Consider the following 24,674-nt stretch of genomic DNA (forward strand, 5'->3'; position numbering starts at 1 on the left):
TTCTAGTAATGTAATCCTGGACAAGTTATGAATGCTCCATGACGTTTCCATCTGTTAAATGGTGGTAATAGAAATTGTTATTTATTCAAATGCATTGTTATAAGAGTGTAATGAATTATAACATGTGAAGTACTTAGACCATACAAGCATTCAATCACTGTTAGCTGCTATTTTTTATTGTCCATCCACCTCACTGCAAAGTACACCTGGTAATGTCTGGGGCTTTGTCTTTCTTGTGACAAATCAGTCAATCATAGCTTCTGGGTTGCATGTCAAGCCCTCAGAAAATATTTTCTACCTACATATCTGGATAATGAAGGCCCCTGGTCTTTTCTCAAAGTTCGCAAAGTAGAAATCATCTTTTGTGCTTATATACTAACACTCTCTTGATTTCAGAGCCCTCATTCTCACATTTGCTGTAGGACTGCTGCCATGTGATACTACTTAGATTGACACAGGCTAATGAGCAAAGTTCAGAGGGGCAGTTAACCAGATCCAGAGGACACAGGCTTGTATACTCAGAGAAGTGTACCCTGGAAACGGCAACATGACATTCACATTGTGAGCAATGCTTCACTGCAGCAAAATGCCACCCATATGATTAAATCAAACCATTTCATTTGAAATTGTTAGTTCTGTTTGTGCTTGATTCTCGTATTGGTTGTGTAGCTGTATGTAATTTGATATTCCAAATATCAATCTATGGTACTTTGGCACCTTCTGCTGATGAACTTCAGAACTTTCAATGCTCTACAGCTTGTCAATGCAGTGAGTCATTCCTTAAGGCTCAGACAAAAACAGAATCCAAATCAGATGGCCAGTGGGTTTCGCATTAGCTTCAAGAGGCCACAATTAGCCATGGTAAGTTTTGGGGCAGCTGTCACCAAAAGTCCAGTATAATAGATGATATGACAGTAGTTTCCCAGGAATTCTCTCCAAAATATCAATTTTTACAAATCACTTGTGCCTTAAAACATCATGCAAGTCAACAGCGGGAGTGTTTACTACCAAGGAAATCAACAGGGGGGTTAATCCTCAACCTAATGTGTCCTTCTATTTTCATCAATGTAGATTTTTCCAATGGTATTTATTATTGTTCCCAAATGGCACAAAGCAGGTAAAGGATTTGCTGCTATTATGGCAGCAAATTGTACATTCTTCATGGCTCCCCACCCAAATTCTGACAAATCAAACAGATCACCAGTGTTTCAAATATTTTCATTTTTTCATAGCTTCTGTGCCTACCATGTATTACTCTAAGCAACCAATTTGGATTGGAATCAGAGCCTTTAGAGAGAAAAGTTCTCAAGTTCTGAAGGATGTTTTAATAAATTCTAATACTTAATCTAGTAGCAGTACCCAGTGATGAGTAAATTTTGTAAATTAAAAAACAAACTTTCATACTAGCAATGAACAATCAAAAATTGAAATTTAGAAAACAATATTCTTTATAATCACATAAAAATATGGAATAGTGATAAACTGACAAAACATGTTGAAGACTGTTATACTAAAAATTACAAAACACGGTTGAGAGAAGTTACTCAAAGAAACAGAATAGATATCGTGCTCATGGTTTACAAGACTCAACACTGTTAAAATACTAATTTTCTCCAATTATTTATTTATAGATTCAATGCTATCCTAGCAGAACTTTTATAGAAATTGATAAACTGGTTAAAATTCATATGGAAATGAAAATGACCTACACTAGCTAAAGCAACTTTGAAAAAGAATAAAGTTGGAGGACTAACAATACCTGACTTCAAGACTTATTTTAAAACAATAATACAAAAGACAAAGGTGTTGGTGAAAATATTAACAATTAGATTAGTGGAACATCATAGATTGTACAAAATAGAGCCCCACATAATTGACTTCTGATTTTTGACAAAGATACAAAGCCATTTCAGTGGAACAAGAGTAGTCTCTTTAACAAATAGTGCTGAAACAATTTACATATCTATATGCAAAAGAAAAAAAAGGAAAAACTCTAACCTATACCTCTCACCATACACAAAAATTAACTCATAGTAGATTGTAGACCTAAATACAAACCTAAAATTATAAAACTACCAGAAGACATAAGAAAAGATCTTTGCAACTTTGGGTTGGGCAAAGATTTCTTATATATGAAAAGCACATCCATAAAAGAACAAATTGGACTTTTTTTTTAAAGAGAGAGTGAGAGAGGGAGAGAGAGAGAATTTTAATATTTATTTTTTAGTTATCGGCGGACACAACATCTTTGTTTGTATGTGGTGCTGAGGATCGAACCCGGGCTGCACGCATGCCAGGCGAGCACGCTACCACTTGAGCCACATCCCCAGCCCCCAAATTGGACTTTTTTGAAATTAAAAATCTCTATGCTTTGTAATAACTAAGCAAATAAAAAGGTATGACTCAGACTAAACAAAAAATCCTTGAAAATCATATATCTAATAATTGACTTGCTTCTAGAATACATAAAAAACTACTTGTTGGATTTTTAGATGTGGTTTCACTATGTTGTCCAGGCTGGTCTCAACTCATGGGGTCAAATGATCCTCCTGCCTCAACATTCTGAGTAGCTACAACTACAAGCACAAGCCACAGAACCCCACGACATAAAGCACTCTTAAATTTTAGTTTTAAAAACATTTTTTCTTAAAATGAGCAAAATAATTGAACAATCTTTTCATTAAACAAGTAATACAAATGTCAAATAAGTACACAAAAGATGTTCAACATCATTAAGGAAATGCATATTAAAACCACAACAAGACACCACTTCACACCATTGGAATGGCTAAAATCAAAAAGACTCACTGCCGCAGTCTGGCTGGGCACAAAATCATGAGCCACTCAAACAGGAACAAACTTTATTTTGAAGCTCCTGCCAATGCCCTGTATGCTCCTGGGAAATATGGCGACCCACACACGTGGTGTTCTCCCGGACACACACACCAACCGGAAATCCCTCCTCCGGAATTCCCTCCTACCGCACTTTCCCAACCAATGGGAACTCTCCAGGAGTCCCGTAGCATGCAGAGGTGGACAGCAGGGGTCTAATATCCATTTGAATGAAGATCTTAACATAATCATATCATCTCAATGGCTTGCTGGTGTCACCTTTCAACCAAAAATGCCATGCATCATTACTACTTGGCTATGGCTCTTAGCAACTCACTATCCCAAGAGTTGCTGAGTATGTGAAGGAATTGGAATCTCATGCACTGCTGGTAGGAATATAACATGGTATCACCACCTGGAAAACAGTCTGGCAATTTCTTAAAACATCAACATTATCTCTATTATATGATCCAACCATTCTACTAGATATTTACCAAGAGAAATGAAAAACATGTCTATGTAACGACACATATAGGAATATTGTATAAGCTTTATTTGGCATAGCCTAAAATAGGAAACCAAAATGTTCATCAGTAGGAGAAGGAAAAGCAAATGGTTTATCAATACAATAAAATCCTATTCAACAATACACGTTAATCATGATTGATGCAGGCAATAATACAAATGAATTTCAAATAATTATAATGAGTGAAAGAAACTAAACAAAAAAGAGATATATTGGATAACTCTAGTTGTACAAAATTATAGATAGCGCAAACAAATATATAGTGGTGACAGGTGGTAGATCAGTGGTTGCCTGGGATTTGGGTGAGGGAATCAGAGATAGGAAAATGATATGAGAAGCTTTGAGGGTGCTGGATATGTTCATTATTGATCATGGTGATAGTTTCATGGGCACACTCACGTATAAAAATTATTGACTTGTACACTTAAAGTGTGTAAAGTTTATTTTATGAATATCCTCCATAGGAGCTACTTAGAAAGAAAAAAAAACCATTAAGTCAGCCTCAAAGATCATGATCTCAAAACTTTCAGTGTGGGTCAGAATTACATCAGATCCATTAAATGATATCTCACCTTCATGAAACTTCTTTTGCCACCAATATCCTAACACCATTTTCTCTGGTTCTTCTCCCACCCTCAGAGATTCCCTCCTTTTCAATTTCTTTCCCTCATTCTTATCTTTCCTCTCATGTTCTCAATGAGAGCATTTTTTAGGGTCAGTAGCATTTTTTAGGGTCCGTGGTCCTTTATATGCTTTGCACACTCCTTCCTGAGTAATCTCTCCACCCTGTCAAGCCCAGCCAATAAAACACTAATAAATTCCAAGTCTATATTGCAAAGTTTGTCCTCTCTCCTGGATTCTGTAATTCTTTTCCCACTAAACAGCTAGCTGGACAACAGTTCCAATTTAATGCTTGCAAAATTCCATACGTGCCCCATCCAAACCTGCTGTCCAGCCCAGATTCAGGTCTCAGTTTGCAGCACCAGAGTCTCCCCACCATCATCACCAACCAACCAGATGGCACGATTGAAATCTCACCTTTGTCATTTACTAGATTTGTGTCTTAGGAAAGGCATTCTCCCCCTCTGGCTTCATTTCCCCATCTGTATCAGTCTCTTCCTCATAAGATTACTATGAGGATTAAATAAGATAATAGCCATGAACTATTTATATAGTAAGCACTTAATGATTGTTAGATGATTAGTGAAATCTACCTTTCTCTAACATTTAATTATTCACCAAGGGCTGTTCGTTTTATTTCTGCAGCCTCTCTGCTTCTCTCCTTCCTCTGCAATCTCCCATCTCAGACTCCTCCTATCTTGATTCTATGTTGAGATAGCCTACCCCATCTCTTCTCTTCAGTCCATTATTTAAAGTGCTACCTAAGTGTTTCCTTTTCCCACCTCAGATCACACACTTCCATGATCAAAGACCTTTGATTAGTCCCCTTGTCCAAATATCATAGAATTTAGGGCATTCAAGGTCCGTAGGATTTGATGCTACCCCATTTTTCCAGCTTCAGCTCTTCAGACACTCTGGCCTGTACTCCCTGCCATTCAGCCACTCTCAATTCTTCCCTAATCTCTACAAACCCTGCCTGCCTGCTGTCTCTGTTTGCTGCAGGGTTTCCTCAGCTACCCATCCCCCAGGCTCAGCTCAGATGCTATCTTTTAATGAACTCAGCAGTTCCCTGGCTGGAATTAATCAGTCTCTCTTCAGTGCTTCCCTTGCACTTTGTTTACATGTTGATCTGAGAGCTAACAGTATTGGCATTTATACATGTGCTTTTTCCCCCTACTTACCTTAGTCTAGGCATTCCACAAAACCTTGCTGAATGGAATGAAACAGAGGAAAGAACATGACAAACAGGCTACCTAATATCTCCCTGGTAATGTCACCTGCTCACAGAGGTTCCTTGAAGATTGACACTTTACAAATTAGCATCCTGTTCAAGCCAGAGAGCACCAGAGAGCCATCTCAATGGAAGGCATGCAAGAATAATAGCAGCAGCACCATCCAGGGGTTTGTGGAGTGAAGGGAGAAGCATGTAAAATGCAATGGATGCAGACTTAATCTGGGTTGTTCTAAGTGGTTCCTTCAGGAATTAAGATGCCTGTCTTCTGAGAGGGAAATCCTTTACAGGTCCTTGTTCAGGATGCCAGGCAAGCATCCCAGATCTGATTAATTGGTAAATGAGGGTGTAGACTCTACAGCTGGGACAGACTCTGCACAGCCATGTAAAGCCCTTAAGGGAAGAATTTGGGAGACACTGACAGCAGTTTGTCCATAGACTACTGGCCACTTGCCAGTCAGGCAGCTGCCAACAGGGGCAGAGGCAGGGTGAGACATAACAAGAATGACCCCCAGAAGGCAGCTGCCAATCCCCCTCAAAATTTCCAAGTTCTCCAAGGGATCCTTTAACTTGAGAAATTTTTCCCCAAAGCAGTTAAAGGCAACTCAGTGCATATACTAAGTCAGTATCAGTGTTGACTTTGGCCAATGGATTGCTCTTTCTCTTCCCAGAAACTGTGGAGTTACCACCCAACCCCCACCACTCTGACACAGGACCAAGGTAAGTAAACAGTAGAACCAAGAGTGCAAGCATCAAGGGGGAAGGAAAAGGGCCACTGCACCAGCCATTCCACCACTGTCACTTGTGGCCACTGTTTCTTGTCTCTACTCTAAGAGGGCAGGGCCCATGACTTGCTCTTCTTCATACACCCAGCATAGATTAGGTTCTGGTCGAATAAACTGGGTTCTAGTTGAATAAATGAATGTACCTCTCAGAGAAGTACATTCCAGTTAAACTGAGTACAAAGAATCTGAGGCTCCTGGCATCATCTCCATCCCCACCAGATAAACACTCATCTCTAGCAGAGCTTGGGAGATTAGCTTTTCAATTCCTCTACACTTTGTAACTGAGTTACAAAGTAACCTGCCAGCAATCTCAGAATAATGGGGCAATTTAAACAGAGCAAAGTCCACAAAAAGTTCCACAGAGATGTGCTGAGCAAAGGCCAGAGCCCTGGCAGTATACAACCGCAGACTCCAAGCACCACTGCCCAACAAGGTCTTACATTTGGCCATGAACCCTGTGCTGTCAGCCTTCCTGAGAGAGTTCCCCGGCTGGTTCCTGTTCTTTGGGGTCTTCCTGCCTGTGGTTTTGCTGCTACTCCTCCTCATTGCCTACTTCAGGATCAAACTGATTGAGGGTAAGTGTGGAGCCACACAAGGAAGGGCTTAGATGTCCTTTCCCTGGACATACCTTCAAAATATGTCAGTGTTTCTGGGCGGCCTGGGAGAACACATTTTTTGATTTACAGGTACTTTCTCCTAACCCCACCCCCAATTCCTTGAGATCTTTTGGTGAACTGGGCAAAGTTTGGACCTTTCAGCACTGTAGACTGTGTGGTAGGATGAGAAGACTCCTTGTAGGAACCCCTTAACTGTAGTCACTCAGACAAACTGTGAATCAGCAATTTTGACACATAATTGCTTGTGTCAACCTCTTAAAGTAACAGATTCATGAACATTAAAAATACTGTCCATGGTCTGCCTTCTCCATATGTGCTCAGATGCATGTATGTACCCATGAGTGTCTCTGCATGTACATGTACCTATGATTATTTGCACAGGCACATTTCTATTTTATCCACTGCATTTTTAGTCAGAGAATATTCCCAACATTGTGGTATCACAGTGATTGGCAAGGTAAAGCACTAATAGGTAAGTGACCAAAAGAAAAGAAGGCAGGAAGGACACCTTAGGAAGTTAATTTATTATCTTAGGAAGGTGATTTGGAATGGACATTTGGCTCCTGGATTGAGACTATTTATTCTGCTATAATTAAAATTAATGAAACTAGGGTGAGACTTGATAGAAAACATGTTAATTCCTCATCCAGTAAATATTAGGTACCATACAGGTTTATAACTATGTTAGCAATATAAACAAAAAATCACTCAATTTTAAAATTTTGATAGTGTCATATTAAAACACTAAAAAAAAAATGAAAACCCCTCCTCTTCCACAAACACTTGCCAAGCCCAAACAATGCCAACAATGCCATGAATGTTCCTATATGAATGTATTCAGAATCTTAAATGATGCATGCCATAATATATAACCTAAAATATATCAGCAAAGCAATTAGGGATATTTATGTCTAAGAGGAGATTTATAACATTGAGAAATCTAGAGGACAAAGACTGTATTGCAAAATCTCAAATTTTTCATTATAATTTACTCAAACATTCCATAGCCTTTTACTTTGTGTGTCACATTTTTATGAACAGTTCTTTTGTTGGGTGATGAAGCTACATTCTGTCTCACTCTACAAGATGTGAGAAATCCTTTCATTTATTAAGTCAGATCACCCTGCACTGCCCCCAAATCAGTCTGCTGGATGGTCTGCTACTCGGCCACTCATGACTACCAGGCCCTGATAAGAGACTCCAACAAAGGAAAAAAATCAGAAATCTCCAAGATCTATCTACAGTTTTCCTTTGTCCCAAACTGGCTGAATGTCCAGCAACTGCAAACATTTCCACATTACAGGCCTTCATGGTTGTTGTAAGACCATTGTCTGTGGCACATATCCCAGGCTCCCTTTGACACTGAGCACCCTGGGGAGAAGTAACAGGATGCGGATGTCACAGTCATGACCATGACCTTGAATACTTCATGTAGCTCCCAACTTTTATCCATGACTGCCTCTTGGGCAAGATAAAATTTTCAGTATCTCAAAAATGTATCAAGCATGAAATAAGGCAAACAACGGGTCAGGAGAGCCTCATGGATTTTAAAGTCTCTTACTAATCTCTGCTATCCAATTTTTATAGATCAGATAATTCAGTAGGACATCTGGTATTTGAGGCAGACTCTGCAAGAGGGCAGATCTTGATTTATAACTCTACTTTTCCCTGGGAAAACATCTATAATATGTAAAACGTGAATGAGTCCACAGTATTTTATTTAGAACGCACTGGGAAAGTTAACTTGCCATTGATGGTGTGGCCTGGCATCCCAGAGGGATGATAGTGGGGAAGTGCAGACAAAGTGCCAACTTCAGGGCCAAGCCCAGACAAAGTGCCCAATGTGATACAACGTGTACAGTGATCCCTTCTGCCTGCAGCACATCTTATCCATGTAAGGGGTCTAGAGATCAAGTCACAGACACAAATCATAACTTTAAGTTCAGAACTCGACAATATTGGAACTTCTTCTGAAGGATTAGACTGAAGGGAACAGAAGGCCCCAAAGAACTATTATTATTCTTCATACTTCCTCCTCCCAAATTCTGATATGCTAATGAGCCTGTCCTAATTCCTAGACTTTCTCACAACTGTGAATCTTCCCTTCCTTCTCAAAGCTTTTATTTATTTGGAACACAGGATCTAACCCAAGGGACAGCAAGAATGTCAGCCTCATAGGAGGGCAATGCTCTCTGCACAGAGTCCTTCAACCAACTTACAGTTCTAACAGTTGGGAAGTCCAAGGTCAAGGGGCTGTATCTGGTGAAGGCCTTGCTGGTGGGAGCTCTCTGTAGAGTTCTGAGGCAGCACATGGCATCACATAGTGACAGGGAAACATCTAAGAGACAGTTACAAGTTGGTTTATAACAGATACACTCTCAGTACTGCACAAATCTATTCATTCAGGAATAGTTCTCATGATCCAATCACCTCTTAAAGGTCCACTTCTTAATACCTCACAATGGGGATTGCATTTCCACAGAGTTTGGGTAGCAAACCGAATCAGAGTCCTCCCACACACCAGGAATTTCCCTAGATACTGGAAAAAGACTTTTACTATGGGCTCTGAGGGCTGAAAAAAAAAGAAAAGAAAAAAAAAAAAAAGAAAAAAGAAAACAATCACAGTCCTCAAAAAACCAGAAAGAACATTTGACAAAATCATCAAAAGTTAGAGATGTTACAAATCTCTATGTTTTTTTTTTTTTACCCTGGCCTCAGTCAATGTCTAGTCAAAGGGCTGAAGAATAAACTGACCTTTCTCCTTAAATCTCTTCCTAAATGTCAGAGCTGAACCCTTTGATATGGCCATGGGGCACATCAGTGATTTCACAAGCCATGCTCTCCAATGCTGCTCACTTTTGCTCTCACTGAAGTGATCCTGGAGCTTCCAGGCTCTGGGTAAAGGGTATGGGAGGAGAGAGGAAACTAAAGATGCTGTTTATTATGGCATACCAAAAATCTCTGCATCCGTCAGTTAATGCAATGAAAGCCTGCCTCACCCAAAGCTTATTGTTTAAAAATTATAGCTCTTCTTGTAGTCATTTTCCTAAAGGTAAGCAGTAATATTCTCTCTCCAGGCTGAGGGCAAGCGAGATCATTTAGTCCAAAATAAAATATCACCAGTTTAAATCTCCATTTAGCAACATCCACTTAAAAACTACAAACAGATGAGAGAAGATGGGAGGGGAGGGGAGGGGGGATAGTAGAGGATAGGAAAGGTAGCAGAATACAACAGTCACTAATATGGCAGTATGTAAAAATGTGATGTGTAACCGATGTGATTCTGCAATCTGTATTTGGGGTAAAAATGGGAGTTCATAACCCACTTGATTCTAATGTATGAAATATGATATGTCAAGAGCTTTGTAATGTTGTGAACAGCCAATAAAAAAAAAGATGAAAAAAAAAACTGTAAACAGATGGGCAAACGTGATGTCTTAATCTTCTACCCAGGGCTATGGCAAGTATCATCCTTCCTATTTTGTTCTTTTAATGAGAGAGATGGTGACAGATTAACTGGTTCATTCACAGAACCTCAGAGTCCTGCATTCCAAAACAGAAACCAGCTTGCCTGTCTAGACTGCCAGGCTAGAGAGCCATTTTGGATGTGATGGAAAGAGTGTGGAGGTGTTGTAATTACTCAACGTTAATCCCTACTCTTCAAGCCCTAGGAGGTAATGGTGCATGTAAATTTAATTAGTATGGAAAGAGCATCAATTTTCTCACACAGGAAGAAAAAATCTCTAACATCCTGCTTTAATCTGTGTCAGTTGCCTCGAGAAGTATCTCTTGGGGTAGAGGTCTCCGTTTCATACTGGCCATAGACAACCTTCCTCTACTATTGCCATGAACATTTTATATCTCCTACAGCAAAAGTTTTGATTACCTTATCTCCCCAAATCCTGAAATTTCTAGACCTTGACCTACAGTCCTGAAAACATCATCACCCTGATCAAAAACAAATTTCTCTCTAAAATAAAATTGCCCCAAACAGTCATTATGAAAAAAATTGTGTCTTTTGAATGCCTGAAAGTTTATGTGGTGTTAGATCCAAAATAAGGTTATTGATCAGGTTCTGGCCTTCCATAACTTGCATTTATACCATAGCAGAGAGGTAAGTATTGAAAATATGCAGGGTGACTAGGTATCTTTCACTCAACTTCATATACATGTTTGAGTGGCCAGCAGTCAAAAAGGAAAAAAAAAATATTTGGAAAGAGCAGATTAACTTGGAGTTAGCAGAGTAAAATTGTTAGGAGCTCAGATCAATGAGTCAAATCAAGTAGGGTTTGAAATCCAGTTCTGTTAACAATGGCCTTTCTATTTCTATTTTAAAGCTTCAGCTTCCTCATCTGTAAAATAGAAATCAGAGCAGGGCACAGCTGTGGAATAGGCATGGGATAAAATAAGGTGATGCACACAAGGTTCTTAACAGTGCCCAGTCTGCAGAACACTCTTACTCATTACTACCCCTGCTGGCCTGTACATTCCAAGAAGGCAGAGAGGGTGTCATTGACAAAATAGCTATTGTTAGAATCATTAAGTAAATCTTCCTTGGCCACGCACCTTGAAAGCAGTAGAGATAGGATTTAAACCCTGGTTCTCTGGCTCCAGAGCCAGTCTCCTCAGTAGATACACTACTCCTGGAGAAATAAACGCCAGATAGGCAGAGTATCTGCCCAATGGAAGGATCCATTTGACCCAGGCAAATAAACTTACCACCAATTTGAAAAAAAAGCCCCTATGGGGAAATCTGAAATAAGGCAGAATTTGACAAAAGCTTTGAAAAGTTTGATCAATTTTATATTACACAACAGGAATAATTATTCTTATTGATGATGGCAGTTCCTCCACCTGAGTCAGAGATTGTATTTCTTCACCCAGGGCCCAACAGGGAAAACCTCATTGCATGCAGAATTTTCCACAATAACAAGCTCAGATGTTTTCAAGGATACCTGCCCGTCTAATCTCTCTGAACACCTTCCTAAACAGACCTACTAAAATAAAATGATGGCCCAATTGCAATTGTCTTTTAGGAGAAGGATAAATTATTTTATTCCTCTTATTCTTTACATGATGTGTAGCACACACTGTTCCCTGGATAGGTGACTCACTGTAGACCTATGAGCTTCTTCTTGTTTCCTCTAGTTCTCTTCTTTCAGTATTATTATTCAGGTCATCCATTTCCAGCTCTAATTCGTATCTTGGTCCCTCATTCAAAACACTTGTTATACAGCTAGCCATTGGTAATTCAAAAAGAAAGGGAGGAAATTACTCATATTTCAATGTGCTCAAAAGCAACGTCATGGGCTACCTCAAAGGGATATCTGAAATAGCAATAACTTATGGGGACATGAAACCCTGTGGCTGAAAGTGTGAACTCTGAAGTCAGACTGCCTGACATCAAATCTTGAACCAATGAGTTTTGGTGATCTTGGGATAGTTGCTTCACCTTGATATCTGTCTGCCTCAGACTGCTCATCTATAAATGAATATTAATAATACTGGTGACCAGCTTATGTCATTACAAGAATTAAGGGCTTCACTCTATGTCTGGCACACAATAAGTGCTTGGCAAATATTGGCCATTGAATCATGATTCATGTAATCAAGAGTTGTCATCATAAGCACATGCCCTCTCTCCTGAGCAAGATAAGCATTTGTGGAGGCCTAGAAGAATCCACATCAGGGAAAGATGCATGTCCTAGGGTGTGTGGCATATAAAATAACTGACAAGGGATGTGCATGAATTTGTGTGAAAGACAAATAGAACATTTTTCAGTTTTAATTCTAAAAACATATTTATCATTTCCCATGAGTTTAGAAGCTCCTGGTATCTGGCATGATTAAATTGTAATTCTGCACATAAAACTTAAAAGCAAAAGCAGGATTAATTTTGTGTTGGTGGTGTTCAATAAGGGAGATGTTTTTTGATGTGCCAATAAGATATGTGTTGGGATCTTAAGAGAGATCTCAGGGTTAGCTAAAGATCAAATCTGGGGAGGTGCAATAGTACACGTCTGTCATCCTAGCTACTCAGGGGGTTGTGGAGGAGGGTGGAAAGTTTGAGGTCTATCTGGGCAACTTAGACCTCTCAAAATATTAAAAGACCTAGGGATGCAGCTCAGTGGTAGATTGCCACTGGGTTCAATGCCTAGCACAGGGTGGTAGAAGGGGGGCTCAAATCTGTTTAGTTGCAAGTGAGAAATTAGTTGAAGCTGCAGGAGATGAACTCACAGAAACATGGTACATAACAAAAGCTGAAGGGAGGAGACTGAGTGGGGAGGAGAATGCATTCATCTCAAATCCTTGAAGAAAACTGGGGACTGGAAAATGCCACTAGACTTGGTCAATAGGAGTAATGAGGATGTAATCAACAAGGTTAAATAGGTTGGTTGAGTAGCTTTAACTAGTTATATTCTAAGAGGCTAAAGAATGTGCAAGTTGTGAAAAGTTGAAACGATCAGTGTATTCAGTAAAAGATGCCAAAAGGTAGAGGGAAAGGACTGCTGTGACTTTTGTATGAATTATAAATGCCTAAATGAATTTGGGGAAGGAGCAGAGTACTGTTCCCTCAACTCCTGGCCTACTCACAAGCTTCGTGTCAGCTTATTAAATGTGGGAGTCTAAACTTAATCAACAATTAATCTGCTAAATGTTTGGCTTATGACAATCTTGACCTTTTCTTTAGAAGTGACTGAGACGGTGAGTGAGTTCTGACTTACCCTGAAGACCTGGGCTTCTCTAACTCACTAGGGCCACCATTCAGAAAGCTAGCTTAGTAGCCACTTATGAGCTGTAAAGAACCAATGGCACTCAGCTGTCTGCAAATTACTAACTGGCATTCTTCCTTTCAGTTAATGAAGAACTACCTCAGATTGCTCACCACCAATACAAGCACAAGGGTGGCTCGTCCCTGCACCAGAAAATGAAAAGGACGTGACTGTTTGAACTGACCAATAGCTAAAACCACAATGAATTTCTACTGGTCATAGAGCAACGTCAACAGTTTAAATAATAAAGTAGGTTGATAAATTAGAAGCACAGCAAAAGTAGAATTCTAGGGCGACTATTCTGAGCCACATGAAAAGTGGCAGTTATTGACCAAGAGGACTTCTAAGACTCGGCATCAACAGTTCTTAGAAAAGTACCAAGTACACAAGATTTACTTGCATAGGCTCAATGGACTGGATGCATCATGTTTAAAATCTACTGTTTACTTTGAAATGCATTTTCAAATAAAATTCTCAGGCATCAGTATTACATAATCCCATGAAAACTCACATTATTCTGATTTTAGAGGTGAGAAAACTCCAGAAGATATCAAATGAATAGCAAAAGATGAGTGCCCTAGAGGGAGCTCTGTGGATGCCCTATGAAAGGTGTCCACCTTGTTCCTCTAGTAGGGCAGCAACTCTTCCACAATACCCTTTCAGACGTTTCTGGACCTGAGTATGCATCTCTCCATTTCCCAAGAGCTTTCACAAATCACTGTGACAAACACAAAACAAGAGGAATCTCTCAATACTAGGGACAGACCACTCATCAATGGTGCTCTCAGCATGGTGCGAATTGAGAATATGGCATTTTGGTGCTGGGAAAAGAAAGAGAGAACACAATGTTCACATAACTCCTGGTGAGAAGAATTCAAGTCTTTGCCTATAAAACCAAAACACCAGGGAGCTATTTCTAACTATGGAAAGAAGTCAAAATTTCACTAGCAGAATTCTTCTTCTATAGGAACCCTGAAGAGCCAACATAAATAACTGAAAGAAACATTTAATTCAAGGTGGTGGTTTAAATAGATTACTATTGTACTCTCCACATTTCCCTACTAACATTAACAAAAGATGTTCAGTATGTCCTAAATCTGGTTATATTCCAGTCTTTGCACGTGACTAATGGGGTATTGGTGATTCACTTTATAAAACAGTAAATTTTGTCAGCACCAATTTTGGTAGTGATAGTCATATAAAATACTGTGGGGATGACTCAAAACATAAATAAAGCATCACCAGTGTGAGATATATTCTGCTTATTCCTTTCAACCCCACCCCAAAATTCCTCATATGCATTGTGAATGGTCTGTTTGCACGTCTTACATAATATAACCCACTGTTCAACTGAAGACACTCATTTCTCCATTTTATTGCACTCGATTACAATGAAAATGTCTGCTGGGGCTTTCAGACAGATAATTTATAACAACAGTGTTCATGCCATATGGAAGGAATAACACTATTTTTTCGGTTCTGGGAGGGATCTCTTTTTAGCCTTTGATGGAATCAGCCTGTGTAAAAATGCTTTCTTTAACAGAAGGTGTGAAAGGACACATCATACCCTCATCTCAGCAGCTGCCAGCCAAATCTGTGGTGCAGCCTTCAGAGTTCACTCCATTTTCCTCCAGAAATAGGCACTCTGAGAGCCTGAGTTTGGGCTATGGTAGATGCCTGCCTACCACCTCCCCTATTGTGGTAACAGATGAGTTCTAAACATACATGTTTCCTACAATAAGCATATCCAAGTAGTTTAAATCAAGACCTATTTCTTGTTGCTGCTGAATAAAGTGGGAGTAAGGAAATCGCCAATGAAATTATGACTGGACTCATGAACTTTCTATGCATAGAGAGGAACAGTAATATGTTCATTTTCCCATGGAGAAAACGAGTCCCAAAGATTTCATTACCATCTGTTTGAAGGCGCTACTAACAAATTGGTCAAATTAACCACTAAGCATGGCCAAGTGGCTGCAGGTTAACTCTTTGCTCTTCGCATGCTCGTAGATCCACTTTAAGATTTCATTTTTTTTTCATTACTGCCACCAAAACAAGCTGTCTCAGTCTTCATCCAAATAAGGTCCAGTCTCCTTACATCACTCATAGGCACGTCCATTCAATGTTCCAAAGCCTTTTACCAGGGGCCACAAACACTCCCACAACCCAAAATGGTCTCAGCTTGACAATTTCTAATCTTATTTCTAATGTGAAAGTGAAAGACTTTCCAGCTAGAGATAATGTTTCTCCAACTAAATCTTCAGTAAGATAATGGGTGCTTTAAGTTCTGTCAAACACTGTTTTATTCAATGAAAATTTACCAACAAATGATTTTTTTTTTTTTAAACAGAACTAACCTAAAGCTGATAACATTAACTTTCTTTCTCTTGTTGATCACAGGTAATTTGATACTGCCAAAGATGATCTGCAGTGGCTGGGGTTGTAGCTCAGTGGTAGAGCTCTTGCCCAGCACATGTAAGGCACTGGGTTTGCTTCCCAGCACCCCATAAAGAAAAATAAATAAACAAAATAAAGGCATTGTGTTCATCTACAACTAAAAATTTAAACAAACAAACAAAAAAGATGGTTTGCAAAGACAGAGAGGGACTGCCAATCTGTGGATATTCCATATTCCAATGCTGTATTGTTGATAAAACAGAAAATTGGGCATAGAAATACTATTTGCGATGACACTTGTAAAAAGCTAAATGCTTATAACTATAATCTGGCCAGGTAACAATTTCTAGAATTTTCTAGTAGCAATTGTAAAAATCAAGAACAGATTTCCCTTGAAAACTTATTTGGTTGAAAAAAAAAATCTCAGATATCAGAACTCGTAACTAATAAACTCTCAGAATTCATGTCAAACATTCTGTAAATCAATTTTCTGATTTGTGTTTATAAAGTTTTCAAACTATGCTCATAAGATTCTTGCTTTCTGGGCTGGGGTTGTGGCTCAGCGGTAGAGTGCTTGCCTAGCATGTGCGAGGCCCTGGGTTGGATCCTTGTGCACTACATAAAATTAAATAAATAAAATAAAGTTATGGTGTCCAACTACAACTAAAAAATGTTAAAAAAAAAAAAAGAGATTCTTGCTTTCTGACTTTATAACTAGCATGTGCTAATCAGAAAAGACCTCTTGAGTTTTTATCAGCATTGAGGCAGTGGCATCTATCCTGACATGGGTGACAAACAGAATGAAGCAAGAACCATATAATCAAAAATTTTATTTATAATTTCAATTAAATAGACTAGGAATTCAGAAATATTCTTTCCACCTTATTAAACTTGTTCAAATCCCTATCTCAAAACCTCGCTGACGTTCCTATTTACTCTATGATTTGGGGCTGTCAAAGTTCAGTTTACCAAGTAAGATCATGACATCCTAAGACATACAAAATATTTAAAAAGACACCCGTGCTGATGTCACACATGGGATTATCAACATTTTTCCCAAGTGGCTCTTTGGGTACTAAGTCCTCAAAGATGCTCTCAATGGCTCCAGAATGTCAACCTGTCCTTGCTTTCTCAGCTGAGTAAAACTGAGCCCTAAATGAACACAGCACCCTGCATTCCCTAGAGTCCATAGGTGCTATAAAGACAAACTTTCTTTTAATCACTGCTATTATAATTAGATACATGAAAGAATATGTTCTCAAAACCCCTGGGAAGATCAATCTATGATTTAACTATACTACACATAAAAAAATTTCTGATGAGAAATATATTTTCAGAATCATATTTGGTTTCATATTTCTAAGCCCTGGCTTCCTGAGAGGAGTTGTTTTTCTAAGAATTAGAGAGAAAGTGAAAAGGCCTTCACAATTTCACGATAATTTAGTGGGAACAGATCTTAAAGACAATTTATGCAAATTATATTTAATGCACTCACTTTAAGTGACTACAAGAGAAATTCTATATAACATTTGAAAAGAAATATACCATTTGTCATTTGCTGTACAGCGTTTAAAAGAAAATTTAACACATCATCTGATGTGCCTGGGTGAAATCTTTGCAATAAACCCTCCTAATCAGACTTGGATGCAGCCGCCCACCCCAACCCTAGCAGTCTGGTCTGCCTGATAGGTTAAGGAGGAGTGCACACAAAGTTAAAAAGCACATGAAACAGAGGAGCAGGATTCAGATGGTACAACTAAAACAGTTGCTGAAAGCAAAACAACAACAACAAAAATATACAAAGGAAGCAAGCAAAAATATCCCTTGGAGAATTTATAAAAGCTGGGGTACTATTTAAGCAGGTGAAAAGAATCTGGCATGCTAAACATTAGATTTACAAACTTTCAACATTGCTTTCACCATTTCAAATCAGTGATGCTGGCAGCAGCATCAAAATTACAAAACAGTGGAAAATAGAATTTTATTCTGCAAAATACTAGTAGGACTTCTGATGAAAACATCACTCCCAATTTATTTTTTAAAACCTTTATAATAAAAAAGGAAAAGCAACATGTTTAGAGAATAAACAAAACTTTATTTTATAACAGTATTACAGAAAGCAAAATTTCATTTAATACAACTTGAAGCTGCTATAAATCTAATCTGGCATCATAACTATACATAGGGTCAAAAGCAAAGGAAGAAATTTTCAATACAGTTAATAAGTCCCTATCAGGTCTCTGGTGTCACCTTTAAATGGTATAGCTTTCTTATAACCAACGCAAACCACCACAGTCCCCTACCCTTCTCTCAGCATCCTCAAACCTGTGTGAATCATCAAACTATCTGAAAGAGATATTTGCTCAATAACAAAAGGTCAGTTTTACACATAGACAAAGAGGTTTAATACAAAGCAAGTGTTCTATCCAAGTGTTCAAATAATGGAAAGTACTGAAATTTGGAAATGTTAAAAAAGAAAGCACTAAGGTTTTAAGCTGCCTGAATTTTTTAGTAGAAGGGAAGAAACAGATTTCTCTTCTCTTCCCTCCTGTTCTGGAATGCTGTCGAAGAGCATGTGTCTGAGAAGCACTGGCACTGGGGTGCATCTCTGAGCACAGTGCATGGTCAGTGAACTTCATAATTCTCCAGTCTGAAGATTTTCTGACTCTTTACTAAAAGTAAAAAGTCACAAGACTGGAAAGTCAAAAGGGTTCAATATAAAAAAAATCCCCAGTGAAATTGTCAAACATTAGAAAATTTTCCAAGATGTAAGAAATGCTTTTAATCTTATTAATATTTTTCTCATACAGTATATTTACTGCAATCTGAAAATTGTAAATATTGACTGTAAGAATTCAATGGAAAGAATCTGGAAGAAGAAAACCCACTATCTAAATTAGTCACAGAGTTTCCTTTCCGCACAACAGCACCTGTTCAAGTGAACAGCACCGTACCAGCCCAGGCTGGCTTTGTTCACTGTCATTTAAGCAAATGAGTCATGAAAAGCAGGTAGTTGCACACAAAGTAAATAGGAAATAAAATGAAACTACTTAATTTAAAAAAAAAATAGAAAAAAGAAAGGGAAAAAAACCCAAGAATATTTAGAAGTGGTTATAAAACAAAATATATTAAAAATGCGCGAGAATGGTACAGACCAGAGCTGTTAAGGTAAGGTTTGGTGTTGGCATTTTAATTCTTCAAGCTTCTGGTCACTGTTACCAGCCATAGCACAAATTTGCTGGAGTAGTGGTGTGGCATTAAGACTTGGAATGGTCAAATTCTTTAGGTTCATAAAGTTGTATGTTGTTTAGAAGATGACTTTCTAGGAGGAAAAAAAGAGAGAGATAAGGTTTAAATATTCCAAAAACAGAAGATGGAAAAAAATGTTAAGTAATGCTCATCAAGTTTTTAATCAAGTAATCAACTGTCATCCACCAAGATCTATAGTAAATAATGTTTATCAGAAGACTAGCACAAGTGGCTATTCCAAATTTGAGAGCTCTAAAATTTCTGGAGAATTGACAAATACACTACAACTAAAAAATAAGACTGCAGTGCAGAGATTTAATCAACATAAGACAGAGATAATCTGCATATTATACAGCCTCCCATCCACAGTTTTGTTTTCTGTAGTTTCAGTTACCTATAGTCAACTGTGGTCCAAAAATATTATGTGGAAAATTAAAGAAATAAACAGTTCATAAGTTTTAAACTCAGGACCAATCTGAGGATGGCATGATGAAATCTCACCCTATTCCCCCCAATCCATGTACCAGCCCTCTGCGCAGCATATACACACTGTACATGATACCCATCCATTAGTCACTTAAGAGATGTCTCCGTTTTCAGGCTGAGTGTTGCAGCAGCACAGTGCTTGTGTTCAAGAAACCCTTATTTTACTTAAGAAAGGCCAAAAGTACAAGAGCAGTTATGCTGGCAATTCAGATATGCCAAAAAGGAGCCATAAAGCTCTTTCTCTAAGTAAAAAGGTGAAAAGCTAAGGGAGGAACAGTACATATACTCATTTAGTACTATTCGTAGTTTCAGGCATTCATTAGTCTTGGAAAATCTCCCCACTGGGTGAGGGGGGAACACTCTAAGAGAGAAACAAGTGGAGATTTTAAAGCTAGATTGAGAGTTAGAAAGCCAAAGCCCATTTTCACTTTATTAACATGAATAGAAAAGGTGCTCCAGGTGAAGAGAATGGAAAGATGCATACAGGTGGAAAGGCACATGGAATTATGATATTAGAATGAGTATAGGGCTGGGGATGTGGCTCAAGCAGTAGCGCGCTCGCCCTGGCATGCGTGTGGCCCGGGTTCGATCCTCAGCACCACATACCAACAAAGATGTTGTGTCCGCCGAGAACTAAAAAATAAATATTAAAAAATTCTCTCTCTCTCTCTCTCTCTCTCTCTCTCTCTCTCTCTCTCCTCTCTCACTCTCTCTTTAAAAAAAAAAAAGAATGAGTATAAAAGTGTATGTTCTAGAGAAAACAGGAATGAAAAAATAATAGGATAGTGAAGCAATGAACTTTATTAAATTAAGCATGGAACAATCAGTGATGGAAGATAAGGTAAATATTAGGTCTATTCTTTAATACTAGACTGAGAAGTGTGGACTCAATCTAATATGAAAACAACAAAAAAAGAATGAATTCAGAAAGAACATCCAGACAAAAAGACCAGCGGGCAGTCTACTGTAATGATCCAGAGCAGAGTACAAAAGCCAGGGAAAGGCAAAAGGCAGATCAAAACACCAAAAAGGGTAGGAAGTTCATACAGCTCATGATAAGTGCAGGAAAGAAAGCTGGAAACTGCTTCCTCTTTGGTTTTGAGGAAGGGTTTGGCAGGGCCTGTTGTATGTTCTGAAAACTCTGCTGTGGCTTCAGGGTGGTGAATAGGCTGAAGGCAGTGCAGCATAGGCAGGAGTCTGGGCTGGCTGACGAAGATGGCAAAGGTCATTTATTTTCACTAGATGGCAGTACCCAGATATGAGTGATTACCACTGACAGGTCCACTCAGATTTGGAGAAAAGTGCAAGTGTGGTGATTAAGAAGGCAGTATCTGAGAACAGCAGACTTAGAGCCTAGGTAAGGCATTAGCACCAGGAATGTACATTTGGGAGTTGGCATGAAGAGATCCGAGTCAAAACCAACAGACAGAAATAAGTCTCTTATGAATACAAGGAAAAATGAGACACAGTCTTGGGAAATTCTATTATCAAAGGTAAGCAAAAAGATTAAAAAAAAAAAAACACAATGGTACACTGTCCTCCTGGAAAAAAAGGTTTTAAGAAGGCAAATATTTTATTTTCAATTTCAGCTTGATTAGGAATTTTGGCAAATGCTAAGTAATTACAGAGGACAGTGATAATTAATGTTCTTTCCAAAAGGCACTGGTCCCAAAGTCACTTAGAATGTACACTCTTTTAGTTAGATAAAATTAAGGCTGATTGTAATGAAAAATATCCCCATCATTTAGATGTATCACAGATAATATTATAGCATCTTGATTATTCAGGACAGATTGATGAATCAAATTCATTGTTTCCTATCCTGCTGTCTGCCTTAGGCTATTTTATTACTCATTAGCACTTCTGCTTGATTCCAGGCAGGGGGAAATCAATGGAGAAACATAAAAGAGTCTTTTGCTAGGTTAGTTATCATGAAAAGGTGAGGGATTATAAGGAGAAATGGATAAAATTATCACTTAAATTGCATTTGGGCATTATCCAAGACCGTTAGTCATGCTACCTACTCTTGTTCTCCAAGAACTGGTATGTATCTCTGTTTGCTCTGCTTAATAAATATGTATCATTTGTTGGATAGAGCTGACATTTTGCTTAGCTTACATTAGAAAACAAACCCTTTAACCTGATGAAATAATATTTTGGATATATTAGGTTAATAAAATGTGTTATTACAATGAAAAAAAAAAACAAAAGAAAAACAATTTCGTGATTAGTTGTCCCTGGAAACCTATAAGATTTAGGATTCTCTTCACCATTTTCTCTAAATTCTGTGTTACTTTATTTCTTGGAATTTGTTTTCAGGAAAAAAATATAAATTTCACTTTGTAATGAGTCATAAATTTGTAAAAGAAAGCTAAAATTAAACTTGTTTCCAAGTTATTATAGGAAACTAGGAGTATGTAGTAAATGAAGATAGTTCTTGATCTCAAAAAACCTTCAAAGTTGACTGAGTTAAATATAGAGAAAAAGACAGTTACCCACATAAACTTAAATATCATTTATTTCCATTTACACAAACTACTAGAAAGTAAGCTAAATTTTGCTGGTTGTATTGTTACAAATTTTAACCTTGATGTGCTTCTTGGATTCCAAATTGCTTTCAGAATCAAAGAAAACTACCTTTAATTTTTGTTATAATGTTCAATGCACTTATTTTCTTATTCTTTAAAAAGAAGTTTAGTGTAACTCTAAATTAATTAAATATAGGTTGAGTGAGAACACTCAGATTTATTATTACTCTGGACAAATAAGTAGTAACATTAAATGAAGATTTTTTTATATATCCATGTATCTTTTGATTCTTCATGTATTTAAATAAAGAAAGGTGTTCTTAAGTACTAAACGAGTAGTTTTGAATTAAGGAGAAAATATAAAAATGGCATCACTAATGTCATTGGTACAGAAGCATCAGACTTTTTAATTTTTTCTGTCCTTTGGCAGAAATAAAAAATTTAATATGTGACAATTTTTCATAGACTAGGTTTTGGATCTAAATGATTGAACACATATTCCTAACTAAACTGAAAACTAAAGAACTATAAAAAGTTTCAAGAACCCTTTTCTTTTCAAGCTTGAATTCTGCCTCATATTTGTAGAGTCCAAACATCTGTACTTTGTCAATAATAAATTGATAGGTGCTAAATATAAACATTAATTCAAACTACTTTCACTTTCACAATATGGTAAGGTTCCTCTTGAGTTTGCATAAGGTGATAGCTGTTAAGTATATGAATTCTCCTTATGTGTTAGAATTGTGGTCAAGTAAATAAACACCCAGAAGTATACAATGTCAGTAAACACTAAAAACTACTGCAGTCACAATTCTTAGCCTGTGTCCCCCTCTATTGGCCATTGTGAGAATAGGTCAATGTGGCTAAATTTAATTGAATCATAGGTCTTATTCTATGTACAAATTCTTCCAAGGGTACAGGATGGTTGCATATTTTGCCTTAAGTACTCACAGGAGATTCAGAATTCTAATTTATGCAATTTTATTGTATCGTATGGTAGCTTTGTTTTTTAAAAATTTACTGCCAGGCTAGAAATTAAACCCAGGGCCTTGCACATGCCAGGCAAATGCTCAACCACTGAGCTATGTGCCCACTCCCTCATAGTGTACCTGATGAGCAGTGAGGGAAAAGTGAAGTGCAAGACTAGAAGTGCTATGATCTCATCTGAAAAACACAGCTTCATGGTTTCAAGAGACAAGGAGCTCACATATGGAGATTAATCTTTATAGTTCTCTACTCCAGAAATTGATTCAATAAATTGATTTTAAAAAGCATTTGACACAAACTACTAGAAATGATGCCTCTAAGTGATAAAGCACAAAGAGAGAAATATCAATAAAGATGCAAAAATACTGTTCATCTCCAAAATAATGCAGGAAAATCATGTGAATAATAATGCAAGAAAATGTTTCTTCAAATTAATGAGGATTCAATTACCTTACAGCAGTAATATAATCAGAGTTTCGAAAACAAAGTATTTATGTAAGACACAATGCAATTATTTCCTAAATAAAAAATGAGTTCCATATGCTCAGGTGTAAACTTCAATTTTAAATACGATATTTTATGAATTTAACAGCTACTTCTGAACTTTAATTTTATTCTCTTGTTTTCAATTTGTATGTTAAGTTTTGAAAAGAATGTCCACTGTTTACATTAGAAAAATCCAAGAGCCCAAAACATAAGCACGTTAAATTTCTCTTTGGTTAACCTAGAAAAATGGTCTATTGTTAAAACATTTATATTACCACTATGATACAGACAGATTGTGATTTACAAACTTTGAGGGTTGCTGAGACTCTCTTAAGGTGTCACAGAGTCCAAACTATTTCCTTACACATACTAAAATCAATATTTCAGAGCATTGACTTTTTCACCAATGGTGTAACAATGATGAGTTAACCTTCTGGCATCTTGGCATAGGTCAAAGGAGCTAGTATACCACCAAAGGAGCTAGTATACCACCAATGTACTAAAAGTCACTGTATCCTTCACCAGCACACACTCACAGTGAAAGGGAACTCCATTTTCATTTAAGGATGTCCCTGATCAAACATCACTCCCACTACATACAGACACAGGAGGACACCCAGAGGAAAAGCATTTGTATGAATGTTTGAACTGTGAGTTGAAGCTGCTCTTTTTTTTTTTTTTTTTTTTTTTGTAAATTACCTCTTTTTACTTGAGAGAATTAAGAGCAGGCTCTGTTATTCAAGTTAAATATTTGGCAGACATTTTCCTGTAAATGAAATGCCTGTCACTTACAAAAACAACTGACAGTATTGGTTGATAATAATGAATTTCAGGCAAAAATTTAGAATTTTGTAAAATAGTGTTCTGATCACTACAAGAGCTTGATAGCATCCCAATATTTAAAAACTCTTCGATGAGATGAGCAGCAACCACTGATCATTTTACTGTCTCAATCACTTTGCCTTTTTCAGGATGTCATATAGTTGAAATCATATAGTACGTTCAGGCTTTTCAGACACGCTTCCTTCACTTAGTGTTGTTTTTTTTTTTAAGTTAAAATTTTTAAGCCTCTCAGTTTTGATTTATTATATGGGAAATTTCATATAATATCAATAAAGATAATTCAATATTCAATAAAGATAATTCACATAAAAGC

At 37.6% G+C, this 24,674-nt stretch overlaps 1 protein-coding gene across 20 annotated transcripts in view; it reads right to left on the minus strand.

The window, feature by feature from the left end:
• Window positions 1–17,856: 17,856 nt before the first annotated feature.
• Window positions 17,857–24,674, minus strand: part of EPB41L2 (erythrocyte membrane protein band 4.1 like 2) — a 208,748-nt gene continuing 201,930 nt past the window's right edge. For all 20 annotated transcript variants that reach the window (XM_081296262.1, XM_081296273.1, XM_081296271.1 and 17 more), the window contains one exon: window positions 17,857–19,104. The gene's annotated coding sequence lies outside the window, so the exon portion shown is untranslated. The remainder of the gene's footprint in view (window positions 19,105–24,674) is intronic.

Source organism: Spermophilus citellus (assembly GCF_964194105.1).
Source record: "Spermophilus citellus genome assembly, chromosome: 5".
Classification (NCBI taxonomy): Eukaryota; Metazoa; Chordata; class Mammalia; order Rodentia; family Sciuridae; genus Spermophilus; species Spermophilus citellus.